Source organism: Pongo pygmaeus, chromosome 16 (assembly GCF_028885625.2).
Source record: "Pongo pygmaeus isolate AG05252 chromosome 16, NHGRI_mPonPyg2-v2.0_pri, whole genome shotgun sequence".
Classification (NCBI taxonomy): domain Eukaryota; kingdom Metazoa; phylum Chordata; class Mammalia; order Primates; family Hominidae; genus Pongo; species Pongo pygmaeus.
In genome coordinates, this window is record NC_072389.2 from 5319635 (window position 1) to 5335888 (window position 16254).

The window sequence follows — 16254 nt, forward strand, 5'->3', positions numbered from 1 at the left end:
AAGGTTCAACCCTGTGAGACGAATGCACACATCACAAAGAAGTTCGTCAGAATGCTTCTGGCTGGTTTTTATGTGAAGATATTTTTTATCCCACCATGGGCCTCAAAGCGCTCCAAGTGTCCACTTGCAGATTCTACCAAAAGAGTGTTTCAAAGCTTCTCCATCAAAAGAAAGGTTCAACTACGTGAGATGAGTGCACCCATCACAAAGAAGTTTCTCAGAATGCTTTTGTCTAGTTATTATATGAAGATGTTTCGTTATACACCACAGGCCTCAAGGCGCTCCAAATGTCTACCTGCAGATTCTATAAAAAGAGGATTTCAAAACTGCTCAATGACAACCAAGGTTCAACTCTGTGAGATGAATGCACAGAATACAAAGAAGTTTGTGAGAATGATTTGTCTGGTTTTAATGTGAAGATATCTCCTTTTCCACTACAGGCCTCCAAGAGCTCCAAATGTCCACTTGCAGATTCTACAAAAAGAGTGTTTCAAAACTGCTCAATGAAAACTAAGGTTCAACTCTGTGAGATGAATGCACACATCACAAAGAAGTTTGACGGAATTCTTCAATCTCGATTTATGTGAAGATATTACATTTTCCACCATAGGCCTCAAAGCACTCCAAATGTCCACTTGCAGATTCTACAAAAACGGTGTTTCAGAGCTGCTCAAGCAAAGGAAAGGTTCAACTCTGTGACATGAATGCACAAGTCACAAAGATGTTTGTGAGCATGCTTCAGTATATTTTTAATGTGAAAATATTTCCTTTTCCACCATTGGCATCAAAGTGCTCCAAATGTACACTTGCAGATACTACAAAAGGAGTGTTTCAAAACTGCACAATGAAAAGTATCATTCAACTCTGTGAGGTGAATGCACACATCACAAAGAAGTGTGTTAGAATACTTCCCTCTAATTTTATGTGAAGGTATTTCTTTTTCCACCATAGGCCTCAAAGCGCTCCAAATGTCCGCTTGCAGATTCTACAAAGAAAGTGCTTCAAGGCTGCTCAATGAAAAGTAAGGTTCAACCCTGTGAGATGAATTCACAAATCATGAAGAAGTTTGTCAGAATTCTTCTGACTAGTTTTTATATGAAGATATTCCCTTTTCCACAATAGGCTTTAAAACGCTCCAAATGTCCTCACGCAGATTCTACAAAAAGCGTGTTTCAAAGCTGCTCAATCAAAAGAAATGTTCCACTCTGTGAGATGAATGCACCCGTCACAGAGAAGTTTGTGAGAGTCCTTCTGTCTACTTTCTATTTGAAGATATTTCCTTTCCCACCATAGGACTAAAGGTGCTCCAAATGTTCACTTGCAGATTCTACAAAAAGAGTTTTTGAAAACTGCTCATTGAAAACTAAAGTTCTACTCTGTGAGATGAATGCAGACATCCAAAGTAGTTTGTCAGAATGCTTCTGTCTAGATTTTATGTGAAGGTATTTCCTTTTCCACCATTGGTCTCAAAGCGCTCGAAATGTCCACTTGCAGATTCTACAAAAGAGTGTTTAAAAGTTGCTTAATCAAAAGAATGTTTCAACTCTGTGAGTTGAATGCACACTTCACCAAGAAGGAGTTTGTCAGAATGCTTCTGTCTAGTTTTTATGTGAAGATATTTCCATTTTCACAATAGGACTCAAAGCACACCAAATGTCCACTGGCAGATTCTACATAAAGAGTGTTACAAAACTGCTCAATGAAAAGTAAGGTTCAATTCTGTGAGATAATTGCACACATCACAAAGAAGTTTGTCAGAATGCTTCTGTCTGGTTTTTATGTGAACATATTTACTTTTCCACCATAGGTCTCAAAGTGCCACAAATGTCCACTCGCAGATTCTACAAAAAGAGTGTTTCAAAGCTGCTCAATGAAAAGTAAGGTTCAACTCTGTGAGATGAATGCACACACGACAAAGGAATTTGTCAGAATCCTTCTGTCTCGTTATTATGTTAAGGTAATTCCTTTTCCACCATAGACCTAAGAGTGCTCCAAATGTCCACTTGTAGATTCTACAGAGAGTTTCAAAACTGCTCAATGAAAAGTCAGGTTCCACTCTGTGAGATGAATGCACACATCACAAAGAAGTTTGTCAGAATGCTTCTGTATATTTTTCATGGGAAGATAATTCCTTTTCCACCACAGGACACAAAGCACTCCAAATGTCCACTTTCAAATTCTACAAAAAGAGTGTTTCAAAGCTGCTCAATCAAAAGAAATGTCCAACCCTGTGAGATGAATGCACACATCACAAAATGTTTGTCAGAATGCTTCTGTCTGGTTTTTATGTGAAGATATTTCCTTTTCCACCATAGGCCCCAAAGTGCTCCAGACGGCCACTTGTAGATACCACAGAAAGAGTTTTTCAAAACTGCTCAATGAAACGTAAGGTACAATTCTCTGAGATGAATGTATACATGACTAAGAAGTTTTTCAGAATGCTTCTGCCTAGTTTTTATGAGAAGATATTTGCTTTTTCACCATAGGCCACAAAGCGCTCCAAATGTGCACTTGAAGATTCTCCAAAAAGTCATTCAAAGCTGCTCAACCAAAAGAAATGCTCCACTCTGTGAGATGAATGCACCCATCACAAAGAAGTTTCTCAGAATGCTTCTTCTTTTATTATTATTATTATTATTATGATTGTTATTATTATTATTATTATCCTTTAGGCTCTATGGTACATGTGCGCAACGTGCAGGTAAGTTACATATGTATACATGTGCCGTGCTGGTGCGCTGCACCCCCCAACTCGTCATCTAGCATTAGGTATATCTCCCAATGCTATCCCACCCCCCTCCCCCCAGCCCACAACAGTCCCCGAAGTGTGATGTTCCCCTTCCTGTGTCCATGTGTTCTCATTGTTCAATTCTCACCTATGAGTGAGAAAACGTGGTGTTTGGTTTTTTGTTCTTGCGATAGTTTACTCTTCTGTCTAGTTATTATATGAAGATATTACCTTTTCCACCATTGGCATCAAGGCGCCCCAAATGTCTACTTGCAGATCTTATGAAAAAAATGTTTGAAAACTGCTCAATAAAAATTAAGGTTCAACTCCAACTCTGTGAGATGAAAGCACACATTTCAAAGAAGTTTGTCAGAATGCTTCTGTCTAGTATTTATGTAAATATATTTCCTTTTCCAACACGGGTATCAAAGCACTCCAAATCTCCACTTGTAGATTCTACAAAAAGAGAGTTTGAAAACTGCTCAATGAAAACTAAGTTTCAACTCTGTGAGATGAATGTACACATCACAAAGAAGTTTGTCAGAATTCTTCTGCCTAGTTTTGATGTGAGGATATTTCATTTTCCACCACAGACCTCAAAGTGCTCCAAAACTCCACACGCAGATTCTACAAAAAGAGTGTTTGTGGGCTGCTCAATCCAAAGGAAGGTTGAACTTTGTGAGAAGAATGCACATATAACAAAGAAGATTGTTGGAATGCTTCTGTCTAATTTTTTTGTGAAGATATTTCCATTTCCACAATAGGCCTCAAAGCACTCCAAATGACCACTGGAAGATTCAACAAAAAGAGTGTTTCAAAACAGCTCAATGAAAAGTAAGGTTCAACTCTGTGAGATGAATGCACACATCACAAAGAAGTGTGTCAGAATGCTTCTGTCTAGTTATTATTTGAAGATACTTCCTTTTCCACCATAGGCCTAAATGCACTCTAAATATCCATTTTCAGATTCTACAAAAAGAGTGTTTCAAGTCTGCTCAATCAAAAGAAAGGCTCAACTCCGTGAGAGGAATGCACACATCACAAAGAACTTTGTCAGAATGCTTCTGGGTGGTTTTTAGGTGAAGATATTTCCTTTGAAACCATAGGCTTCAAAGCGTTCCAAATGTCCACTTGCAGATTCTACAAAAAGAGTGTTTCAAACTGCTCAATACAAAGAAAGGTTCAGCTCTGTGCAATGAATGCACACATCCCAAAGAAGTTTGTCAGAATGCTTCTGTCTATTTTTTGTGTGAAGAAATTTTCTTTTCCAACATAGGCTTCAAAGTCCTCCAAACGTCCACTTGTAGATTCTACAAAAATAGGGTTTCAAAACTGTTCAATGAAAGGAAGGTTCTACTCGGTGAGATGAATGCACACATTACAAAGGAGTTTGATGGAATGTTTCCGTATACTTTTTAAGTGAAGATATTCCCTTTTCCCCCATAGGCCTCTGTCTAATTATTATGTGAAGATAGTTCCTTTTCCACCATAGGCTCAAATGTGCACCAAATGTCCACTTGCAGATTCTACAAAAAGAGTTTTTCAAAGCTGCTCAATCAAAAGAAAGGTTCAACCCTGTGAGACGAATGCACACATCACAAAGAAGTTCGTCAGAATGCTTCTGGCTGGTTTTTATGTGAAGATATTTTTTATCCCACCATGGGCCTCAAAGCGCTCCAAGTGTCCACTTGCAGATTCTACCAAAAGAGTGTTTCAAAGCTTCTCCATCAAAAGAAAGGTTCAACTACGTGAGATGAGTGCACCCATCACAAAGAAGTTTCTCAGAATGCTTTTGTCTAGTTATTATATGAAGATGTTTCGTTATACACCACAGGCCTCAAGGCGCTCCAAATGTCTACCTGCAGATTCTATAAAAAGAGGATTTCAAAACTGCTCAATGACAACCAAGGTTCAACTCTGTGAGATGAATGCACAGAATACAAAGAAGTTTGTGAGAATGATTTGTCTGGTTTTAATGTGAAGATATCTCCTTTTCCACTACAGGCCTCCAAGAGCTCCAAATGTCCACTTGCAGATTCTACAAAAAGAGTGTTTCAAAACTGCTCAATGAAAACTAAGGTTCAACTCTGTGAGATGAATGCACACATCACAAAGAAGTTTGACGGAATTCTTCAATCTCGATTTATGTGAAGATATTACCTTTTCCACCCTAGGCCTCAAAGCACTCCAAATGTCCACTTGCAGATTCTACAAAAACCGTGTTTCAGAGCTGCTCAAGCAAAGGAAAGGTTCAACTCTGTGAGATGAATGCACAAGTCACAAAGATGTTTGTGAGCATGCTTCAGTATATTTTTAATGTGAAAATATTTCCTTTTCCACCATTGGCATCAAAGTGCTCCAAATGTACACTTGCAGATACTACAAAAGGAGTGTTTCAAAACTGCACAATGAAAAGTATCATTCAACTCTGTGAGGTGAATGCACACATCACAAAGAAGTGTGTTAGAATACTTCCCTCTAATTTTATGTGAAGGTATTTCTTTTTCCACCATAGGCCTCAAAGCGCTCCAAATGTCCGCTTGCAGATTCTACAAAGAAAGTGCTTCAAGGCTGCTCAATGAAAAGTAAGGTTCAACCCTGTGAGATGAATTCACAAATCATGAAGAAGTTTGTCAGAATTCTTCTGACTAGTTTTTATATGAAGATATTCCCTTTTCCACAATAGGCTTTAAAACGCTCCAAATGTCCTCTCGCAGATTCTACAAAAAGCGTGTTTCAAAGCTGCTCAATCAAAAGAAATGTTCCACTCTGTGAGATGAATGCACCCGTCACAGAGAAGTTTGTGAGAGTCCTTCTGTCTAGTTTCTATTTGAAGATATTTCCTTTCCCACCATAGGACTAAAGGTGCTCCAAATGTTCACTTGCAGATTCTACAAAAAGAGTTTTTTAAAACTGCTCATTGAAAACTAAAGTTCTACTCTGTGAGATGAATGCACACATCCAAAGTAGTTTGTCAGAATGCTTCTGTCTAGATTTTATGTGAAGGTATTTCCTTTTCCACCATTGGTCTCAAAGCGCTCGAAATGTCCACTTGCAGATTCTACAAAAGAGTGTTTAAAAGTTGCTTAATCAAAAGAAAGTTTCAACTCTGTGAGATGAATGCACACTTCACCAAGAAGGAGTTTGTCAGAATGCTTCTGTCTAGTTTTTATGTGAAGATATTTCCATTTACACAATAGGACTCAAAGCACTCCAAATGTCCACTGGCAGATTCTACATAAAGAGTGTTACAAAACTGCTCAATGAAAAGTAAGGTTCAATTCTGTGAGATAATTGCACACATCACAAAGAAGTTTGTCAGAATGCTTCTGTCTGGTTTTTATGTGAACATATTTACTTTTCCACCATAGGTCTCAAAGTGCCACAAATGTCCACTCGCAGATTCTACAAAAAGAGTGTTTCAAAGCTGCTCAATGAAAAGTAAGGTTCAACTCTGTGAGATGAATGCACACACGACAAAGGAATTTGTCATAATCCTTCTGTCTCGTTATTATGTTAAGGTAATTCCTTTTCCACCATAGACCTAAGAGTGCTCTAAATGTCCACTTGTAGATTCTACAGAGAGTTTCAAAACTGCTCAATGAAAAGTAAGGTTCCACTCTGTGAGATGAATGCACACATCACAAAGAAGTTTGTCAGAATGCTTCTGTATATTTTTCATGTGAAGATAATTCCTTTTCCACCACAGGACACAAAGCACTCCAAATGTCCACTTTCAAATTCTACAAAAAGAGTGTTTCAAAGCTGCTCAATCAAAAGAAATGTCCAACCCTGTGAGATGAATGCACACATCACAAAATGTTTGTCAGAATGCTTCTGTCTGGTTTTTATGTGAAGATACTTCCTTTTCCACCATAGGACCCAAAGTGTTCCAAACGGCCACTTGTAGATACTACAGAAAGAGTTTTTCAAAACTGCTCAATGAAACGTAAGGTACAATTCTCTGAGATGAATGTATACATGACTAAGAAGTTTTTCAGAATGCTTCTGCCTAGTTTTTATGAGAAGATATTTGCTTTTTCACCATAGGCCACAAAGCGCTCCCAATGTGCACTTGAAGATTCTCCAAAAAGTCGTTCAAAGCTGCTCAACCAAAAGAAATGCTCCACTCTGTGAGATGAATGCACCCATCACAAAGAAGTTTCTCAGAATGCTTCTTCTTTTATGATTATTATTATTATTATACTTTAGGCTCTATGGTACATGTGCGCAACGTGCAGGTAAGTTACATATGTATACATGTGCCGTGCTGGTGCGCTGCACCCCCCAACTCGTCATCTAGCATTAGGTATATCTCCCAATGCTATCCCACCCCCCTCCCCCCAGCCCACAACAGTCCCCGAAGTGTGATGTTCCCCTTCCTGTGTCCATGTGTTCTCATTGTTCAATTCTCACCTATGAGTGAGAAAACGTGGTGTTTGGTTTTTTGTTCTTGCGATAGTTTACTCTTCTGTCTAGTTATTATATGAAGATATTACCTTTTCCACCATTGGCATCAAGGCGCCCCAAATGTCTACTTGCAGATTATATGAAAAAAATGTTTCAAAACTGCTCAATAAAAATTAAGTTTCAACTCCAACTCTGTGAGATGAAAGCACACATTTCAAAGAAGTTTGTCAGAATGCTTCTGTCTAGTATTTATGTAAATATATTTCCTTTTCCAACACGGGTATCAAAGCACTCCAAATCTCCACTTGTAGATTCTACAAAAAGAGGGTTAGAAAACTGCTCAATGAAAACTAAGGTTCAACTCTGTGAGATGAATGTACACATCACAAAGAAGTTTGTCAGAATTCTTCTGCCTAGTTTTGATGTGAGGATATTTCATTTTCCACCACAGACCTCAAAGTGCTCCAAAACTCCACACGCAGATTCTACAAAAAGAGTGTTTGTGGGCTGCTCAATCCAAAGGAAGGTTGAACTTTGTGAGAAGAATGCACATATAACAAAGAAGATTGTCGGAATGCTTCTGTCTAATTTTTTTGTGAAGATATTTCCATTTCCACAATAGGCCTCAAAGCACTCCAAATGACCACTGGAAGATTCAACAAAAAGAGTGTTTCAAAACAGCTCAATGAAAAGTAAGGTTCAACTCTGTGAGATGAATGCACACATCACAAAGAAGTGTGTCAGAATGCTTCTGTCTAGTTATTATTTGAAGATACTTCCTTTTCCACCATAGGCCTAAATGCGCTCCAAATATCCACTTTCAGATTCTACAAAAATAGTGTTTCAAGTCTGCTCAATCAAAAGAAAGGTTCAACTCCGTGAGATGAATGCACACATCACAAAGAACTTTGTCAGAATGCTTCTGGGTGGTTTTTAGGTGAAGATATTTCCTTTGAAACCATAGGCTTCAAAGCGTTCCAAATGTCCACTTGCAGATTCTACAAAAAGAGTGTTTCAAACTGCTCAATAAAAAGAAAGGTTCAGCTCTGTGCAATGAATGCACACATCCCAAAGAAGTTTGTGAGAATGCTTCTGTCTATTTTTTGTGTGAAGAAATTTTCTTTTCCAACATAGGCCTCAAAGTCCTCCAAACGTCCACTTGTAGATTCTAGAAAAATAGGGTTTCAAAACTGTTCAATGAAAGGAAGGTTCTACTCGGTGAGATGAATGCACACATTACAAAGGAGTTTGATGGAATGTTTCCGTATACTTTTTAAGTGAAGATATTCCCTTTTCCCCCATAGGCCTCTGTCTTATTATTATGGGAAGATAGTTCCTTTTCCACCATAGGCTCAAATGTGCACCAAATGTCCACATGCAGATTCTACAAAAAGAGTTTTTCAAAGCTGCTCAATCAAAAGAAAGGTTCAACCCTGTGAGACGAATGCACACATCACAAAGAAGTTCGTCAGAATGCTTCTGGCTGGTTTTTATGTGAAGATATTTTTTATCCCACCATGGGCCTCAAAGCGCTCCAAGTGTCCACTTGCAGATTCTACCAAAAGAGTGTTTCAAAGCTTCTCCATCAAAAGAAAGGTTCAACTACGTGAGATGAGTGCACCCATCACAAAGAAGTTTCTCAGAATGCTTTTGTCTAATTATTATATGAAGATGTTTCGTTATACACCACAGGCCTCAAGGCGCTCCAAATGTCTACCTGCAGATTCTATAAAAAGAGGATTTCAAAACTGCTCAATGACAACCAAGGTTCAACTCTGTGAGATGAATGCACAGAATACAAAGAAGTTTGTGAGAATGATTTGTCTGGTTTTAATGTGAAGATATCTCCTTTTCCACTACAGGCCTCCAAGAGCTCCAAATGTCCACTTGCAGATTCTACAAAAAGAGTGTTTCAAAACTGCTCAATGAAAACTAAGGTTCAACTCTGTGAGATGAATGCACACATCACAAAGAAGTTTGACGGAATTCTTCAATCTCGATTTATGTGAAGATATTACCTTTTCCACCATAGGCCTCAAAGCACTCGAAATGTCCACTTGCAGATTCTACAAAAACCGTGTTTCAGAGCTGCTCAAGCAAAGGAAAGGTTCAACTCTGTGAGATGAATGCACAAGTCACAAAGATGTTTGTGAGCATGCTTCAGTATATTTTTAATGTGAAAATATTTCCTTTTCCACCATTGGCATCAAAGTGCTCCAAATGTACACTTGCAGATACTACAAAAGGAGTGTTTCAAAACTGCACAATGAAAAGTATCATTCAACTCTGTGAGGTGAATGCACACATCACAAAGAAGTGTGTTAGAATACTTCCCTCTAATTTTATGTGAAGGTATTTCTTTTTCCAACATAGGCCTCAAAGCGCTCCAAATGTCCACTTGCAGATTCTACAAAGAAAGTGCTTCAAGGCTGCTCAATGAAAAGTAAGGTTCAACTCTGTGAGATGAATTCACAAATCATGAAGAAGTTTGTCAGAATTCTTCTGACTAGTTTTTATATGAAGATATTCCCTTTTCCACAATAGGCTTTAAAACGCTCCAAATGTCCTCTCGCAGATTCTACAAAAAGCGTGTTTCAAAGCTGCTCAATCAAAAGAAATGTTCCACTCTGTGAGATGAATGCACCCGTCACAGAGAAGTTTGTGAGAGTCCTTCTGTCTAGTTTCTATTTGAAGATATTTCCTTTCCCACCATAGGACTAAAGGTGCTCCAAATGTTCACTTGCAGATTCTACAAAAAGAGTTTTTTAAAACTGCTCATTGAAAACTAAAGTTCTACTCTGTGAGATGAATGCACACATCCAAAGTAGTTTGTCAGAATGCTTCTGTCTAGATTTTATGTGAAGGTATTTCCTTTTCCACCATTGGTCTCAAAGCGCTCGAAATGTCCACTTGCAGATTCTACAAAAGAGTGTTTAAAAGTTGCTTAATCAAAAGAAAGTTTCAACTCTGTGAGATGAATGCACACTTCACCAAGAAGGAGTTTGTCAGAATGCTTCTGTCTTGTTTTTATGTGAAGATATTTCCATTTACACAATAGGACTCAAAGCACTCCAAATGTCCACTGGCAGATTCTACATAAAGAGTGTTACAAAACTGCTCAATGAAAAGTAAGGTTCAATTCTGTGAGATAATTGCACACATCACAAAGAAGTTTGTCAGAATGCTTCTGTCTGGTTTTTATGTGAACATATTTACTTTTCCACCATAGGTCTCAAAGTGCCACAAATGTCCACTCGCAGATTCTACAAAAAGAGTGTTTCAAAGCTGCTCAATGAAAAGTAAGGTTCAACTCTGTGAGATGAATGCACACACGACAAAGGAATTTGTCAGAACCCTTCTGTCTCGTTATTATGTTAAGGTAATTCCTTTTCCACCATAGACCTAAGAGTGCTCCAAATGTCCACTTGTAGATTCTACAGAGAGTTTCAAAACTGCTCAATGAAAAGTAAGGTTCAACTCTGTGAGATGAATGCACACATCACAAAGAAGTTTGTCACAATGCTTCTGTATATTTTTCATGTGAAGATAATTCCTTTTCCACCGTAGGACACAAAGCACTCCAAATGTCCACTTTCAAATTCTACAAAAAGAGTGTTTCAAAGCTGCTCAATCAAAAGAAATGTCCAACCCTGTGAGGTGAATGCACACATCACAAAATGTTTGTCAGAATGCTTCTGTCTGGTTTTTATGTGAAGATATTTCCTTTTCCACCATAGGCCCCAAAGTGCTCCAAACGGCCACTTGTAGATACTACAGAAAGAGTTTTTCAAAACTGCTCAATGAAACGTAAGGTACAATTCTCTGAGATGAATGTATACATGACTAAGAAGTTTTTCAGAATGCTTCTGTCTAGTTTTTATGAGAAGATATTTGCTTTTTCACCATAGGCCACAAAGCGCTCCAAATGTGCACTTGAAGATTCTCCAAAAAGTCATTCAAAGCTACTCAACCAAAAGAAATGCTCCACTCTGTGAGATGAATGCACCCATCACAAAGAAGTTTCTCAGAATGCTTCTTCTTTTATTATTATTATTATTATTATACTTTAGGCTCTATGGTACATGTGCGCAACGTGCAGGTAAGTTACATATGTATACATGTGCCGTGCTGGTGCGCTGCACCCCCCAACTCGTCATCTAGAATTAGGTATATCTCCCAATGCTATCCCACCCCCCTCCCCCCAGCCCACAACAGTCCCCGAAGTGTGATGTTCCCCTTCCTGTGTCCATGTGTTCTCATTGTTCAATTCTCACCTATGAGTGAGAAAACGTGGTGTTTGGTTTTTTGTTCTTGCGATAGTTTACTCTTCTGTCTAGTTATTATATGAAGATATTACCTTTTCCACCATTGGCATCAAGGCGCCCCAAATGTCTACTTGCAGATCTTATGAAAAAAATGTTTCAAAACTGCTCAATAAAAATTAAGGTTCAACTCCAACTCTGTGAGATGAAAGCACACATTTCAAAGAAGTTTGTCAGAATGCTTCTGTCTAGTATTTATGTAAATATATTTCCTTTTCCAACACGGGTATCAAAGCACTCCAAATCTCCACTTGTAGATTCTACAAAAAGAGGGTTTGAAAACTGCTCAATGAAAACTAAGGTTCAACTCTGTGAGATGAATGTACACATCACAAAGAAGTTTGTCAGAATTCTTCTGCCTAGTTTTGATGTGAGGATATTTCATTTTCCACCACAGACCTCAAAGTGCTCCAAAACTCCACACGCAGATTCTACAAAAAGAGTGTTTGTGGGCTGCTCAATGCAAAGGAAGGTTGAACTTTGTGAGAAGAATGCACATATAACAAAGAAGATTGTCGGAATGCTTCTGTCTAATTTTTTTGTGAAGATATTTCCATTTCCACAATAGGCCTCAAAGCACTCCAAATGACCACTGGAAGATTCAACAAAAAGAGTGTTTCAAAACAGCTCAATGAAAAGTAAGGTTCAACTCTGTGAGATGAATGCACACATCACAAAGAAGTGTGTCAGAATGCTTCTGTCTAGTTATTATTTGAAGATACTTCCTTTTCCACCATAGGCCTAAATGCGCTCCAAATATCCACTTTCAGATTCTACAAAAAGAGTGTTTCAAGTCTGCTCAATCAAAAGAAAGGTTCAACTCCGTGAGATGAATGCACACATCACAAAGAACTTTCTCAGAATGCTTCTGGGAGGTTTTTAGGTGAAGATATTTCCTTTGAACCATAGGTTTCAAAGCATTCCAAATGTCCACTTGCAGATTCTACAAAAAGAGTGTTTCAAACTGCTCAATAAAAAGAAAGGTTCAACTCTGTGCAATGAATGCACACATCCCAAAGAAGTTTGTCAGAATGCTTCTGTCTATTTTTTGTGTGAAGAAATTTTCTTTTCCAACATAGGCCCCAAAGTCCGCCAAACGTCCACTTGTAGATTCTACAAAAATAGGGTTTCAAAACTGTTCAATGAAAGGAAGGTTCTACTCGGTGAGATGAATGCACACATTACAAAGGAGTTTGATGGAATGTTTCCGTATACTTTTTAAGTGAAGATATCCCCTTTTCCCCCATAGGCCTCTGTCTAATTATTATGTGAAGATAGTTCCTTTTCCACCATAGGCTCAAATGTGCACCAAATGTCCACTTGCAGATTCTACAAAAAGAGTTTTTCAAAGCTGCTCAATCAAAAGAAAGGTTCAACCCTGTGAGACGAATGCACACATCACAAAGAAGTTCGTCAGAATGCTTCTGGCTGGTTTTTATGTGAAGATATTTTTTATCCCACCATGGGCCTCAAAGCGCTCCAAGTGTCCACTTGCAGATTCTACAAAAAGAGTGTTTCAAAGCTTCTCCATCAAAAGAAAGGTTCAACTACGTGAGATGAGTGCACCCATCATAAAGAAGATTCTCAGAATGCTTTTGTCTAGTTATTATATGAAGATGTTTCGTTATACACCACAGGCCTCAAGGCGCTCCAAATGTCTACCTGCAGATTCTATAAAAAGAGGATTTCAAAACTGCTCAATGACAACCAAGGTTCAACTCTGTGAGATGAATGCACAGAATACAAAGAAGTTTGTGAGAATGATTTGTCTGGTTTTAATGTGAAGATATCTCCTTTTCCACTACAGGCCTCCAAGAGCTCCAAATGTCCACTTGCAGATTCTACAAAAAGAGTGTTTCAAAACTGCTCAATGAAAACTAAGGTTCAACTCTGTGAGATGAATGCACACATCACAAAGAAGTTTGACGGAATTCTTCAATCTCGATTTATGTGAAGATATTACCTTTTCCACCATAGGCCTCAAAGCAATCCAAATGTCCACTTGCAGATTCTACAAAAACGGTGTTTCAGAGCTGCTCAAGCAAAGGAAAGGTTCAACTCTGTGACATGAATGCACAAGTCACAAAGATGTTTGTGAGCATGCTTCAGTATATTTTTAATGTGAAAATATTTCCTTTTCCACCACTGGCATCAAAGTGCTCCAAATGTACACTTGCAGATACTACAAAAGGAGTGTTTCAAAACTGCACAATGAAAAGTATCATTCAACTCTGTGAGGTGAATGCACACATCACAAAGAAGTGTGTTAGAATACTTCCCTCTAATTTTATGTGAAGGTATTTCTTTTTCCAACATAGGCCTCAAAGCGCTCCAAACGTCCACTTGCAGATTCTACAAAGAAAGTGCTTCAAGGCTGCTCAATGAAAAGTAAGGTTCAACTCTGTGAGATGAATTCACAAATCATGAAGAAGTTTGTCAGAATTCTTCTGACTAGTTTTTATATGAAGATATTCCCTTTTCCACAATAGGCTTTAAAACGCTCCAAATGTCCTCTCGCAGATTCTACAAAAACGTGTTTCAAAGCTGCTCAATCAAAAGAAATGTTCAACTCTGTGAGATGAATGCACCCGTCACAGAGAAGTTTGTGAGAGTCCTTCTGTCTAGTTTCTATTTGAAGATATTTCCTTTCCCACCATAGGACTAAAGGTGCTCCAAATGTTCACTTGCAGATTCTACAAAAAGAGTTTTTTAAAACTGCTCATTGAAAACTAAAGTTCTACTCTGTGAGATGAATGCAGACATCCAAAGTAGTTTGTCAGAATGCTTCTGTCTAGATTTTATGTGAAGGTATTTCCTTTTCCACCATTGGTCTCAAAGCGCTCGAAATGTCCACTTGCAGATTCTACAAAAGAGTGTTTAAAAGTTGCTTAATCAAAAGAAAGTTTCAACTCTGTGAGATGAATGCACACTTCACCAAGAAGGAGTTTGTCAGAATGCTTCTGTCTAGTTTTTATGTGAAGATATTTCCATTTACACAATAGGACTCAAAGCACTCCAAATGTCCACTGGCAGATTCTACATAAAGAGTGTTACAAAACTGCTCAATGAAAAGTAAGGTTCAATTCTGTGAGATAATTGCACACATCACAAAGAAGTTTGTCAGAATGCTTCTGTCTGGTTTTTATGTGAACATATTTACTTTTCCACCATAGGTCTCAAAGTGCCACAAATGTCCACTCGCAGATTCTACAAAAAGAGTGTTTCAAAGCTGCTCAATGAAAAGTAAGGTTCAACTCTGTGAGATGAATGCACACACGACAAAGGAATTTGTCAGAATCCTTCTGTCTCGTTATTATGTTAAGGTAATTCCTTTTCCACCATAGACCTAAGAGTGCTCCAAATGTCCACTTGTAGATTCTACAGAGAGTTTCAAAACTGCTCAATGAAAAGTAAGGTTCAACTCTGTGAGATGAATGCACACATCACAAAGAAGTTTGTCAGAATGCTTCTGTATATTTTTCATGGGAAGATAATTCCTTTTCCACCATAGGACACAAAGCACTCCAAATGTCCACTTTCAAATTCGACAAAAAGAGTGTTTCAAAGCTGCTCAATCAAAAGAAATGTCCAACCCTGTGAGATGAATGCACACATCACAAAATGTTTGTCAGAATGCTTCTTTCTGGTTTTTATGTGAAGATATTTCCTTTTCCACCATAGGCCCCAAAGTGCTCCAAACGGCCACTTGTAGATACTACAGAAAGAGTTTTTCAAAACTGCTCAATGAAACGTAAGGTACAATTCTCTGAGATGAATGTATACATGACTAAGAAGTTTTTCAGAATGCTTCTGTCTAGTTTTTATGAGAAGATATTTGCTTTTTCACCATAGGCCACAAAGCGCTCCAAATGTGCACTTGAAGATTCTCCAAAAAGTCATTCAAAGCTGCTCAACCAAAAGAAATGCTCCACTCTGTGAGATGAATGCACCCATCACAAAGAAGTTTCTCAGAATGCTTCTTCTTTTATTATTATTATTATTATTATTATTATACTTTAGGCTCTATGGTACATGTGCGCAACGTGCAGGTAAGTTACATATGTATACATGTGCCGTGCTGGCGCGCTGCACCCCCCAACTCGTCATCTAGCATTAGGTATATCTCCCAATGCTATCCCACCCCCCTCCCCCCAGCCCACAACAGTCCCCGAAGTGTGATGTTCCCCTTCCTGTGTCCATGTGTTCTCATTGTTCAATTCTCACCTATGAGTGAGAAAACGTGGTGTTTGGTTTTTTGTTCTTGCGATAGTTTACTCTTCTGTCTAGTTATTATATGAAGATATTACCTTTTCCACCATTGGCATCAAGGCGCCCCAAATGTCTACTTGCAGATCTTATGAAAAAAATGTTTCAAAACTGCTCAATAAAAATTAAGGTTCAACTCCAACTCTGTGAGATGAAAGCACACATTTCAAAGAAGTTTGTCAGAATGCTTCTGTCTAGTATTTATGTAAATATATTTCCTTTTCCAACACGGGTATCAAAGCACTCCAAATCTCCACTTGTAGATTCTACAAAAAGAGAGTTTGAAAACTGCTCAATGAAAACTAAGTTTCAACTCTGTGAGATGAATGTACACATCACAAAGAAGTTTGTCAGAATTCTTCTGCCTAGTTTTGATGTGAGGATATTTCATTTTCCACCACAGACCTCAAAGTGCTCCAAAACTCCACACGCAGATTCTACAAAAAGAGTGTTTGTGGGCTGCTCAATCCAAAGGAAGGTTGAACTTTGTGAGAAGAATGCACATATAACAAAGAAGATTGTCGGAAT